Genomic DNA, 13,329 nt, shown 5'->3' on the forward strand with positions numbered 1-13,329 from the left:
TTAGATACTTGCAAATAATTGAATTATTAAACGTATCTATAACATATATGTTTTAACTTTTAAAATCTGGTTGTGTATAAAACCCAAATGTCTTGTAAAGTAAATTGAAAATTTGAGGTTTCTGTTGTAAATTTGCTACCTAAGACTGAGCAGGAGAGTCACCATGTCATCACTGGACCTTAGAGACAGACGGCAATAGTGACATGCTGGTAGCAAGTTTGGTAACATTTTATTATCTTTATTAGTATTTGATTCAATGACTTATTCAAATACTATTAGTAATTCCAGCAGTCATTACATTCTGAGTGTTTTTACGTGCTAGCTCAAAAAGATCAGATCATGTCTGCAGACGCAAGGATTTATGTTTCATACTAAGAGAGGTTGTCACAAGCTTTTGGAAAACTTTTTCAGTTCTGAGTATTTGCACTTAGTGACTCTATTTTCTCCTGCAGTTGAAACTGGCTGCAAATACCTTGTTATTTCATGTAGAGATATAAGAATTTTTTAGTGCTGTTTCTATTGTCCAAATACTGGAAAATGTCTTATCTATGAAGGTCCACTATTACCTTAATTGCAAGAGAAAGAGGTAGTGATGACACACGCGTTAGCTGGATATGTCATCTAATTGAAAGAAAAATAACAACCGGCCTTCATGGATGAAATACTTTAAGTGTTTTGGTATTAAATAACATCAACCAAATTAAGATTATTAACTAAACGTATTTTACCTTCCTACTCTTATGCACTTTTGTTGTAGAGCTTAACATGTGTGCAATCTGTTCAGAACGTTTTCTTTCATTGGAAGGGAAATTATGAAAAAACAGAGGTATTATTTACCACAAGTGACATCAGTTATTGGCTGGAAAAACACATAGCTAAAAACAAAACTCAGAATTATGAAGCCCCATTTTCCTTCCTTCGTTTCTGAAGAAAATAATACAAACCCTTGTCCATTGCCCTCAGCAATTTGCCTTGCTAGTCTCACGGTACGCCATGTGGCACTCTTATTTTTATTGCAAAATTCTCAGGGGTGGGCCCAAAGCTGTGTTTGGAAGAACCCTTTCCTGACACAACACTTATGACTTGCTCTAGACTTTACTGGACCAGAGCAGTTCACATTCTTCGTTAGTGCTTTCAGTCCTCCAGGAGACACAGTGGAAGGCTGCAGCACTTCAGCAGAGGTGGAGACTCTCCTCTAAGACGTGGCTTGTCATATGCCTGGCCCATGGTTGTTGTCAGTGTCGCCTTAGTGTAATGAACACCAGTAGTGATGTTCTGCTGTATGGCCTGAAGATACAAGCAACAGAAGCCTGGAGGGAGAGTTTGCAATTTTTACACAACTTGCATCTCATAAATGGAGACTGGTTTTCAACACACAGCTCCTTCTCTATGTCTGAAATAAAAGCAACTGATTTCAGAGCTAAATGTGAGTTGAAACCAATTGATTCAGGTTTATTTAGATATGCATCAGTTAGGCCAGAGGTATCTGGTTTCTGAGGAGTGGAGGCACCATCAGGAGGTGGAGGAGTGGGAAAAGGAAAGGGTGAGATGGTAAAGGTAGTTATCTCTCGGAGGCGGGAGAGAGACAAGTAGCACATACCCCGTTATGGACACAGACAGGAACAAGAGATAATATAAGGTGGGATGAAAAGGGTATTACTTTTGACTTGATAGTTTTGGTGTCCAGCAGAGTTACGAATTTTAAATTACAAGTTTGTCTTCATAAGGTGTTTTACAGATGTTTCTTGAAGAGGAGGATACAACTAAGTCTCCGTTGTACTGGAATTGATTAGTTTCTGGTTTTGTCTCAAAAAGCAAGGAGATAAACTGGAAAACCTGTATTCTTGCAGTGCTTGAATTCAGAAAGCACGGCCCAGGAGACCTATCCTGGATCACATGCCTTCACAGAGGTTGTAGGACAATCCTTCCTACAAGGTCCCATGTGCAGCCACTTACCTCTAGAGATCTCCAATAACATTCCACCTAGTGATGGTCTTAATACCAGTTGTTACACGTGAGAAAGATTATACCAATTCAGCACTTAAATTAGTGAAATTTAGCATGTTAAGCAAAATTTTAACAGGAAAAGAGCGCTTGCCCATAACAAGCAGAAACTGTGTGTTTATTTGACATCTTTAAAATAACTGTAAATAAATATCCCTCCACAAATGCTTATGTTCGCATCAGTCATTTAATTTTAGTTTTTTGCTATATTCAAGGCAAATTTAAAAGAACCAATAAATTATAGTCCTAAAATCATGATGTATCAGAATTTTCCCATATATTTAGCTGGATGCTTTATAGCCTTTCAGTCACTGTGCAAAGCACAGACTCTTTACTGCTTCTCTTCTGCCCATATTTATCTCATCTCAAGGACAAGGGGAATTTGCAAACTGTTTTTTCCTCCAGTGTGTTCTCAGAGGCACAACCTGAGAGTGTTCTGCATAGACCTCACATGTTCCTCTCTGCAGCCCTGGAATGCTCCTTGCTACATTTTACTGTGTCTGGTAACTTCCCAGATTCTCTTTCTATTATGGAAAGTCTTCAGTAATTTCCTTTCTTTTATATAAAAGCACCTTGAGATGTTCACAAAGATCTGGGTTTTCCCCTATTGAAACAAAATAAAAAGAAACAGCTACCTTTCTGGTCTGAGCCAAGGGGGGACAACTTTACACAGACTATTACTCCTTGGATAGGGAATTACATGAAGTTTTGAGTTTATGTTTAATTTGTTGTTTGCTGGACATTTTTGTGTTCTGGAAAGCAACTGCTCATCTCCCTATTCTAAACAGCATCCTTCTGAAGCACACAATGAAAGTTAAATCTTATCCCTTGTCTTCTTGGCTAGTTTCTTTTAGGTCCTTTCTTGGCTAGGTCTTTTAGGTCTAATTTTAGGTAGAAATTCGTCTCTAATTTCTGCTGCATCAGGAATCCAGCTAAGATAATTAAATAAGCAAAATTTGTGTGTCCTGTGTAAAAATTGTATTATGCAACAGTTAAATTCCTAATCATTAGAAATAATGAAAAGGTATTTTGGTACAAATCATTACTGGAATCACATTTTCCTAGTTTAAGTGAGGTGGGATTTTTCCTTTTCTTTAGAATTAATTGATTTTTTTTTAATAGCAGGGAAAATCAACCTGATTAAATCTATCAGAACCTTATAACAAATGCAAATTGCTATCTCAGTCCAAACTCAATGGTCATATCAAATGCACATTGAAACTAATAGCAATCACAAAAATGGTATTTAAGTAGTGCTGATGTGTAGCTTAACTAAAGAAGCCAGATAGATCTTTCATGTGATCTCATGTTGTCTGTAATAAAGAAAGAATGAGTTGACTTGTCCTCTAGCATAACTGTGAATGTCCTGGCTGTGAAATTATTGTGTTCCTATTTTTAATTTTTGTGTGTTCTGTGATATAGGAATCAATCATCATCCAGTACAGAGGAATTCATAATAGCTACACTAAAAGCCATGTCTTTTCTTCTTAATATTACATGATTTAAGCATGTTTTTTTTTTCCTGGGGAGCAAAAGGACTGAGCAGAATAGCCCTACCCCAGAAGTAGTCTGTTAGGCCAACCAGAGTACACAGTGAGACTGTGAGGCTTGTAGTGGGAAAAGAGAGTGATACATAATACTGTAGTTTCTTTTACTTACGCCACGTTGCCTTTTATGATGCTTCTAGCAAGGTTAGGATGTTTAGCACTGTACCTTCTGCTTCAAAGTCTTCTTTGTATTACTGAAGGAGATTCCCTACGGCAATTGAACTCATAAATGAATTTTTAGGATAGATTTTTGAGAGTACTCTTTTCTTTAAAAAAAAGAAAGGATTTGAGACTGCACACAGTAATAGCTGTAGACAGGACAGAGACTGGGCAGAAATGTTGCCTACATGTGTTCAAAGTTATTTGATCTAGAGACGGTCATTTGTGGTTCTATTTTTACCTCATTGGGAAAGGTCATGAAATCCTGAGAAATATTGCTGGAAAATGGCAGACTGCCCATAGTAATCACGCAAAGAGGACATGTCTTCCTGATTGAATGCAATAGAAATTGTGGCACAGTAAAAGGTATGTAGAAGGACTTTTAGAGCAATCCTAAAGAAATTCATATTAGAAACAGAGGAGCAGAAGTGTTATTTAATTCTAGGGAAAGTAGAGATACCTTTGAGAAACAAAGAGCAGCCAAGAGACATCATTGCTTCTCTCTAATCTCACTTAATGATATATCAATATAAATGATGTAAATAAGAGGGAAATTGTTGTAAATGAGAACTGTGGTGAGCAGGACTGAACAGGCAGTGAAAGCACTCTTGTTTTGAATGAGATGTTGATTTCCTTTGGATTTTATGTTCCTGCTGAAAAGTAGATGCTGGTTGTTAATGTGCCTCTCTTACTCCAGGGGTTTACTCACTCTAATTTAAGCTCATGACTTAAGTGTATATCGTATATCACAAGAGATCACTTAGATGAGTTGGCTGAATTTTAATGATGCGGTGCAAGAAATCCTCTTTGTGAGGGTTCCTGGTGAACCAGTGCTATAGCTCAACTGCCAAAGCCATGCAAATATTTTGTAACATCATTTGGCCCTAAATCCATGCATTTTTCTTGGAAGAAAATACTTTCTCTTACCTAACGTCACACGTGGCCATAGTACATAGCACTGACAACAGGCCCTGGCCTATTATGTTACCCAGTATATCAATCTGAAATGTGACACAAGGGAACTATGCAACCTCTGCAATATGACACACATTGGAACCATTGTCTCAGCAACTCATGATCTCTGTGGAAGGTGAATAAAATATTGACAGTCAAAAAACAAAATGCTGATGCTAGACTCAGTTTGGAAGGTACCTTGACAACTTTGGCACACACTTATTATAGACGTGGAAGTCAACAAGGACATTTTAGAACATCCTGGGGAGTTGGTTAGTTTTCCACCCTCAGAGATAACATGACACCAATCAGGAAATGAAGATAAATAATCTCTCCGTTGTTAAATCCTTGAAAAACTGTGAAAGAACCAGGTTTTCAAAGTGAAGTCTGCTTCTTCCCATCTTGAACTGAGGAATAATAATAGTAATAAACAGATCGAATTTTATTACTAGATCAATACAAGAGACTGTATGCTCATGCAAAAAAGGAGAGCATATATAATCTGTCATTAATTCCAAAAGATCAGATTTAATTTTGGAATTTAAATGATCATTTGCAATATAACAGATAAGTTAACAGGCTTGAAAAAAGTGAAAAATAAATAACTAAATAAAAACAAAATACGAAACTCCAAACTCCCAGACCCCAGGCTGCTATTTCCTTCTCACTTCGTTAGCCTCATTTGACAAATCCAGGCCTACTGACAGAGCTGCCGAGTGCCTTTAGCTTGAGCACCTCTTGAAGCACCTCTTGAAGTACCTCCCAGAAGAGGTCCTAAGTGAGGGCGTAAGAGACCTCAAGTGCTTTCCTTTGCTTTCTACTGCTGAACTGAATTGTGATGAAAGTGGGCAAAAGACAGGAAAGAATCTGCTTTTGGCAGGATGGAGCCTAATGTCTCCTTGAGATCTACACCATTCCTTTTAAGTGCCACATGCTTGGTGTTCCTCACTGAGAAACCACACGTTCATGCGATAGGTGGAATTCCAGCCAAAACCTGCTATGTATGGTTTGTGCTCTGAAATTTCACATCACAATGACAACCATTTCTGAAAATATGAAAAACACTGTAATTTCAGCAATTAACTGCAGAAATTAGAAGATCTGCCACCAACAATATATTAGAAAACAGTCATATCACAGCTTTGATGAAAACAATGGAAACAGTATCTGCAGCACAGCAGAGGAAAATGTTCTTCCTAATATCATTGTAAATGAGAACCCAGCACAATAGGTAGAAGTCTGTGTGGGATATGCTGTATATTATCAGTGAACTTTTGTTCTGAAAGCATTTTATTGTCAGCTGTTTTACAAGACGACAGGAGTAATTCAAAACAGTTAGGAAGCTCCTTAATGACCATATTGTTCACATGTTGGGCAGAATTTGTAGTCACACTGAGACAGCTAGTGATACTGTGGACATGCCATTACACAGTGTTATAATACACTTTTGTCGTATTGTTGCCTTCTCTAATAATAAAAAAAAAAGCAAAAGAAGGAAAAAAAACATCCAAGAAGCTGGCTAAACTTGCTGGTTGTTCGGGGTGTTTTCAGCTGTCACAGTTGTTTCTGTCCCAGGCAAAGCAGCTCTGCAAGCTCAGCCTCAAGCTCTCTTTTATCACGATGGCAAAAGTGTCACCGTTTTTCCCAGAGCTGCTCTTGCTTCTTGAGGGCTCAAAGCTAGTGCTGCGTACCGTGATGTAAGAGGGAAAGATCTGCTTATTTGCCTGCTGCTTTCTCCACTGGCAGCACAATTCCCTGTTTCCCTGGTCTGTTGCTCAGAAAGCTTGTGTCACTGATCAAAAATAAATCATAAGAAAAAGGCTCAGTAATATGAGAGAAACAATTTCTGTTTGAATAAGAAGCAGAATCACCATAGTTCCTGAAATCTTCAGGACAGCATAAGGTTAAAAGTGGAGGACAAAGCCTCCAGCTCTGGAACAATGGGTTTATGTTGTCACAAGAATAATTAGTTGCCTGTAGAAAAGGGCTGCTCTTTTTCACGGGAAATACATTGCGCAGAGACAATCCAAACCACACGCCTGGTGGACGAGGGGATGTCTGGTGAGTGTCAGAAGAAGCTGAGGATCTTCATTCACAAGTGGCTACACCACAGAAAGAGAGGCACCCCAGGCAAGATCAAAGGGACAAATAATGAGCAAACACAAAAGGGTGTCACTTATTTTGCTCTAATGTCTCTAAACCATAGCTTAAAAGAATCTTCTTCAAAGAAATTGTCTTCTTCATAAGTCAGTCTTTTCCAACCCAGAAGAACAAACAAAAAGATTGTTGCTGTGGTGTTTTCTCTTCTGACCCATGTAAATTCTACTGCATTTAAGCTAGCAAAAATACATTAAAATGCATTTTTAAATTCTCGTGTTTATCTGGATGATATAAACAGGTTTGAAAAGTTAAGAGTGGATCCATACTGTTTGGAGAACTGTAAATGCAAATGCAAATAATCTCTTCCAAAATGAAACCATGCCTCAGAATATCTTAAGTAGGTCATGGCTGTGTTAATTATACACACATACGTGTGTGTGCATATATATATATAATGTATAGTATTGATATAGCATCTATATGTGTACGCACATATATAAACAATGATGTTTGAACCATGAGCATCCGTATGGGTCTGTTTAATCCTTCCCTTTCATGCTCTGACATGCATCATCGACTATCCATCATGCTCGTACTTAGAGTGCATGTTTTTTAGGGCACTGAATCATCCATTATGCATTTTGTGAAATAAATTTCTTCGGGAAAATGTAATAAATAACAAGAATATTTACAAATAACATTATTTTTATATAGCCTTATCATTTTTTTCTGAGGTCTTCCAGCACCTCTCAGAGTTCAATAAACAAGACTGATCATTATTTAGTAAGACAGAGATCATTTTGGCTCCAGACTTGGCTCTGAAAGAGAACCAAACTAAAATATTATCTTTACAGGGCATTTCTGCATTCTGGCAAGAGATGGGAGATTATAAAGATGTTGATGAGTTCATGTAGGAAGTTTTCAAGGTAGAGCTGTCTCTATATAAAAAAAATTCTTGTCATACAGAGAAAGCATGAAAATATACTGATCACTGATGATATTATGAACTGAAGATGAAAAGATAAAATTAAATGTGCTTGTATGGAATTAAAAAAACATTTGTATTTTTCTCCTGTAACAAAAAATCCTGCTACTGCACTTTTCATTTGGCAGTGATGATAAATTCATATCAGATAAATGTTTTAATAGTAATTACTCAGCTTGGGGTATATAAAGATTTTAGGCTGAGTTATATGCTGGAAAAAAGCTGTTTCAGTTCCTAATTTCAAAATGATGTTGTTTCTTATGTTTGTTTTCTTTCCTTCCTCCATTCCCTAACCCCGCTCTGACTCGGCACAGCACTTCAAATGTGAGATAAAGAGTACTGTAAGGCATACTGGGCTCCTGTAATTCCCACTGAAACACCACTAAGTAAAGAAAAGCTGTCGGTTATAAAACCTGCTGATCCTTAGGGATGACTTGGAGGACATTTTGCCTTTAATAGCTTCATCCCTTGCCAGGCTATAATTCACTTACATTTCTGTCAACAGCCTCATCAACGTATGACTATGACTTTCATGAAAATTACTGTACTATAAAACTTTCTTTACTGTGTGATCTAAATTGATTGATATACAGAAGCAGAAAGACAACAGAACTGTGATACCATATTATTTTGCCCTCTGCTCTCAATAAGTCTGTCAGCTAGGAAATAAAATTATAGGCAGCACCTCTGCAAATGATTTTTAAATGCCTTTTAAAAGACAGTAAGTCAAAGGGCAAGTGACCTTAACCAGCAGGAATCCACAAAGATATTTTAGAAAGACACCTGAACTGAAACGTGTTTGGGATGGGGCCAGGTAGCCCTGAGTGGGAGGGTTCATATGCCAGGGATTGCTTTGAAAAATAAGGTTTTGCAGGCTCTGAGCACTGGATAAGCACCTACAGCCTAACATTTGCTGGGGGACGCTGACACCAATATGACAACTGCAACTGCAATGCAGGAAGAACCAGGTATTTTTGGCTGTGTACATTAGGTTATCTGGATCAGACAGTAAAACACAAAGGAAGACTGAATACATTTTGAGGACGGCTTTGGCCTTAACCTGAAGGCAATGGCATTTTGGTGAAGGAAACCCATGGGGGCAAGACTGAGGTTGCTGTGAGCAAGTTGTGCAAGAGATGTGGAAAGGAAAGCTGCCTTGCCCCAGTACGGAAAGCTCAGCTATCATTGACCAAGTCAGTGTGTGGCCACACTGGGATCAGCTGGTTATGAGGGAATTTAATTGGCTTCGACAAAATTTGGGAAAAGACAGATGTTGCAGGGCTGGCTGTGTTCCTGCAACATGGTTGTCATAGTGTAATTTCCCACTGGTGTGTTTCGCATCCTCGGAAGCCCAATTAACCAGCTAAGCTTTGCTTGCAGCAAGCAGAACTAGGAATACACTGGTTTTCCCTGGAGCAGCTACTTTCTTGTTTACTGCATGCAAGAAAAAATAAAAAGTTGTCTTTTTCAGTTAACTGAACCAGAGAACCAGCACTTTATACTAGTGAGGCTGTGAGGCTATTTTGTATGTTCACAGTGTCTTACATCTCCAGTGCACTCTAATGCTTTCCTTTCAAAATGATACACTCAGTATTTTTTGTCCCTTTTGCTGGGTAGCCCATAGCTTTGTGTCTGGCTGAACCCCTGCCAAACCATTTCCCAAACCCACTGTTTCTTTAGCTGTACAACCCTACTCTTTTCAGGACCTCAGACCTCTCACCTAGGCAATTCTGCTTACTTTTTTTCCCTGGATTCCCCTTATATCTACCAAAACCAGCGGTACTACAGCCAACTCCATATACACAGCTTCCTTTAAATTCTTTAAAGAGTTCACAGAGGTGCTCTGCCCTATGCAGGCCAGTCTGTGTACTCTGCCTCTTCCACGTGGATAGAAATGTGTTGAACACTGCATCTATTAAAGAACAAGTCTGACAGCAGACGATTTAAATTTTTCCTTTTATTGTCAGAGAAACAGTCTCCTAGTTTTCTCCTACCTTTCTCTAAGACAAGCTGTGCAGTTGAATTTCTTGCCAATGGTGGTCTGAAGGAAGGTGGTTGCCCTCATTTGTATCAGCTACATCATATTTAGTCCAGCCATCAGCATTTCTTTTCTGTGTAAGCCTTGTGCATTGCCAAAGATACTGTGAAGATACATCTCATGCAGGTGACTGCAGTGTTTTAGAGTATGCTGTCCATTAACAGAGGATCCATATTGGAAATGAATTTAATGACCCTTAATCTATGGCAACAAGATGTGAAGATCAGCGTTTGAAGACTGATCATCAACACACAGTCAACATCAAGAGTTTCCACTGGAGCTCTGGATGACTTGAAAATATGTATGAATAGCACTGACTGCTCCAAGATGAGTTCTTCGTCTGCAGAATCCAGACATCTCGAGGGAGTGGAATGGTTCCTGGTCTTTGCAGCAATCCTAGAGCAAAACTCCACTGTGAAACAGAAGAAACACACACACAAAAAGTGCACGCACATAAAAATAAATATTATGAGGGAGAGTTGCTAGCTCTCCATAAAATTCACATAATCAGCAAAGAAGACATTTTATTTTTGATGATCCATCTCTATCGGTCGAGGTTTGAGGCTTATTAAACTCCAGACTGAAAGTTTGTTACATATTAATGTATAAAAAGTGGTCTATTATGATAAGCAATGAGAGCTGAAGGCTTACAAATGGGAAACGGGACTTCATTCTAACATGAGATGTGACACTGGTACTGTCTAGATATGTGAATTTTTATCATTGCCAGGTGTTCACAGACATCCCCAAAGATGCAGGAGTATAGCCATATACGTCCTTAGATAAGTTCAGGGGAGAAAAAAACTACTTTTGCAATGCATAAAAGACTCTTCTCTGTGCATTAAAGAGATTGCACAGGTCTTGCCCTGTGCAATTTATGGATATTGAGGGACCTTGCATCATTTTCTTTCACCTAGTTAACACCAAACAGGTTGCAGTTAACAAATGTATATCTCCAGGAGAGACATTTAATCTTGATACAAAGACATGAAACAATTACAAATTCACTATTTCCCTTAGGATTTCCCTATAATGATTAATCATCTTCATTGTTGGAAAAATGTCATGCCAGAAATGTTTGGCATTACTTTCTGCACATATGTTCTTATTATGACTCTACTATATTAAATATCCCTTTAATCCATAATTTATTGCTGTGAAGGCACTTGCAATCAAGCCACCTCTCAAGCACATATAAATGTGCACAATAGAGAAACATAAAAGAAAGCTCAAAGAAAGGTACAAAATGAACAACTAGACCAGAGTGCTTTTACCTGACTAAAATCTTGTTCTACTTAAATAAACAGACAAAACAAACCAGTTACAGCCTGGTAACCTACATATAGCTTGAAGACTATTGAAAACAAGCAGAGGCAAAAGCAAAAGAAATCACTCCTCTTCCCTAACAGATCCTACCTAATACTCTAATCCCTCTCCCAACCCTCTCCCATCCTTCTCTTTTTTTTCTTTCGAATGTGTCCCAGGCTTTTATTTAAAAAAGGTTTTGAGCTTAAATACATTCAACTGCAACTGGTTAGTTCCCAGCTGGAATACTACAGAACCTAAATGCTGATTTAACTCTTTAGGTACTGGCTCACAGTCTGGCAAAGAGAGGTCTCCCCAGAGCCTTCTCTTCTCCAGGCTGAACAACCACAACTCCAACTCTCTCAGCCTGTCCTCATAGGAGAGGTGTTCTATCCCTCTGCTCATTTTTGTGGCCCTCCTCTGGACCAACTCCAACAGGACCATGCCATTCCTGTTCTGGGGACTCCAGAACTAGATGCAGTACTCCAGGTGGGGTCTCATCAGAGCAGAGTAAAGGGGCAAAATCACCTCCCTCAACCTGCTGGCCACAAGTGGTGCAGGAATAAAACTGCTTTCTCACCTCACAGCTTGATCTGGTGCTGATCTGTGGTGCTGGGGGTTATGGCAAGGTGAGTTCATTGGGCCTTTGCAACACCTTGAAGCTCAGAACTCATTTCTGGGGTGAATTCAGTTCCTTTGGTAAAGTGGGATTGTTGTCACCTTTGCAGTCACGGAAGGCAAGACAGAATTTGGACTTCCTATGTGAACCTTAGAAATCTGTAGCTGTAGAAGGAATATTTAAAGCACTTACTATACTGTGTATTTTTTTGGTGTCTGATTGATACCTTTTTTTCCCCTTTAAATTTCCTTTGTCTGTTCCCTTCCCTCCACTGCAGCCTGAGGGACTTGTGTTGTGTTTTCAGGAGAGGCTGTCTTTTCTCCTGTGTGGAATCATGTTCTGTCTTAAATAGGAGATATTCATGAAAGGAAACACCCAAAGGTTACTGAGAAGCTTCAGTACAACCACAGATGCAGCTACCTTGGTATTAGAATTAGCACAATGACTAAGTAAAATATGCTAAGTAACTGTGTAACCGAATGCCCTAGATTTTCCACCAGATTAACAGCTAGGTTGTGACAAGTAGACATGTATTCCCAAAGATGGTGAAGTTAGTATCTGTAAAAGTTTCTCCTAGACTTTGCCTTCACAGAATAGCAAGCATTTCACCAGAATACACTTCAAAAAAAAAAAAAAATTTTTTTTTTGGTCTTACAAACTGATACTTAACACTTGGTTGAGAAGATCAATCAGAGGAAAAAGTTCCCCATCACCCCTTGTGGGACAAAACCTTCACAGCTAATAGAAAAGACACTGAGCACGGATACTGATAATTAGAAGCCTGAGCAAGTACAGCAGGAGATAATAAGCCAACCTGCTACATGCAGGGTGTGTTTAATATTAATAGCCTCTGTGAGTCCGCACATGCACCAGTGGATGATGCTGGAACAAAGCACTTCTTGTATCCTTAGCAAGGGTAAAGCTTTGGGAACCTGCTTCAAAAGAGCCTGTTGTTAAGAGTGCATTGCTCAGAAGTAGTACAAAACTTTTTGTTATTCAGCTTTTGTGTATGTGCTGTTTTCTTTGGCTTTGTGGTTGTCACATTATTTTTTTTTTATAGTCCTTAACCCCTTTTGATCTTTCTCGCTGCCCTTGGAGGCAGCAGCCAGACAGGACTTGGGTAGAAGACACCCATAGCAAGGGCTAGGACTGATTTGCATCTTCCAATAACCTCCTGGTCTGAACACTGCCTGTTCTCCCACACCTGAAATAGATCTTGGGGCCTTCTGTTAATGCTAAACTTGACAGAAAGACCAGCACAAATTTTGTTTAATTAACAATTGCATGTAAAAACAATTTGTTGGTTGGGTTGTTTTATTTTACCTGACCAAGGTATCTTCCAGTTGATGCATGCTATGCTTTAGAGGCACTTAGACATCTTACTTTGGGATTTGATTTATTCTCTTTTTCAGTCTGTCCTCTTAAAGTTTAGTAATGGAGAAACAACCATTGTTTAACATATCTGTAAACTGTCAGGATTTATCAGTCAGAAAAATACTTGCCTTGGCTCTGGTGTTCTAGCTCTTGAATTGGCTTTGGTGTCAGATGAGTTAGTAGCTATGTACCAACCTGAGGTTTCCTGAGAAGGAATTCTATCTTGTCTGTTCTGATTACTTTG

Source organism: Numenius arquata, chromosome 10 (assembly GCF_964106895.1).
Source record: "Numenius arquata chromosome 10, bNumArq3.hap1.1, whole genome shotgun sequence".
NCBI classification, from domain to species: domain Eukaryota; kingdom Metazoa; phylum Chordata; class Aves; order Charadriiformes; family Scolopacidae; genus Numenius; species Numenius arquata.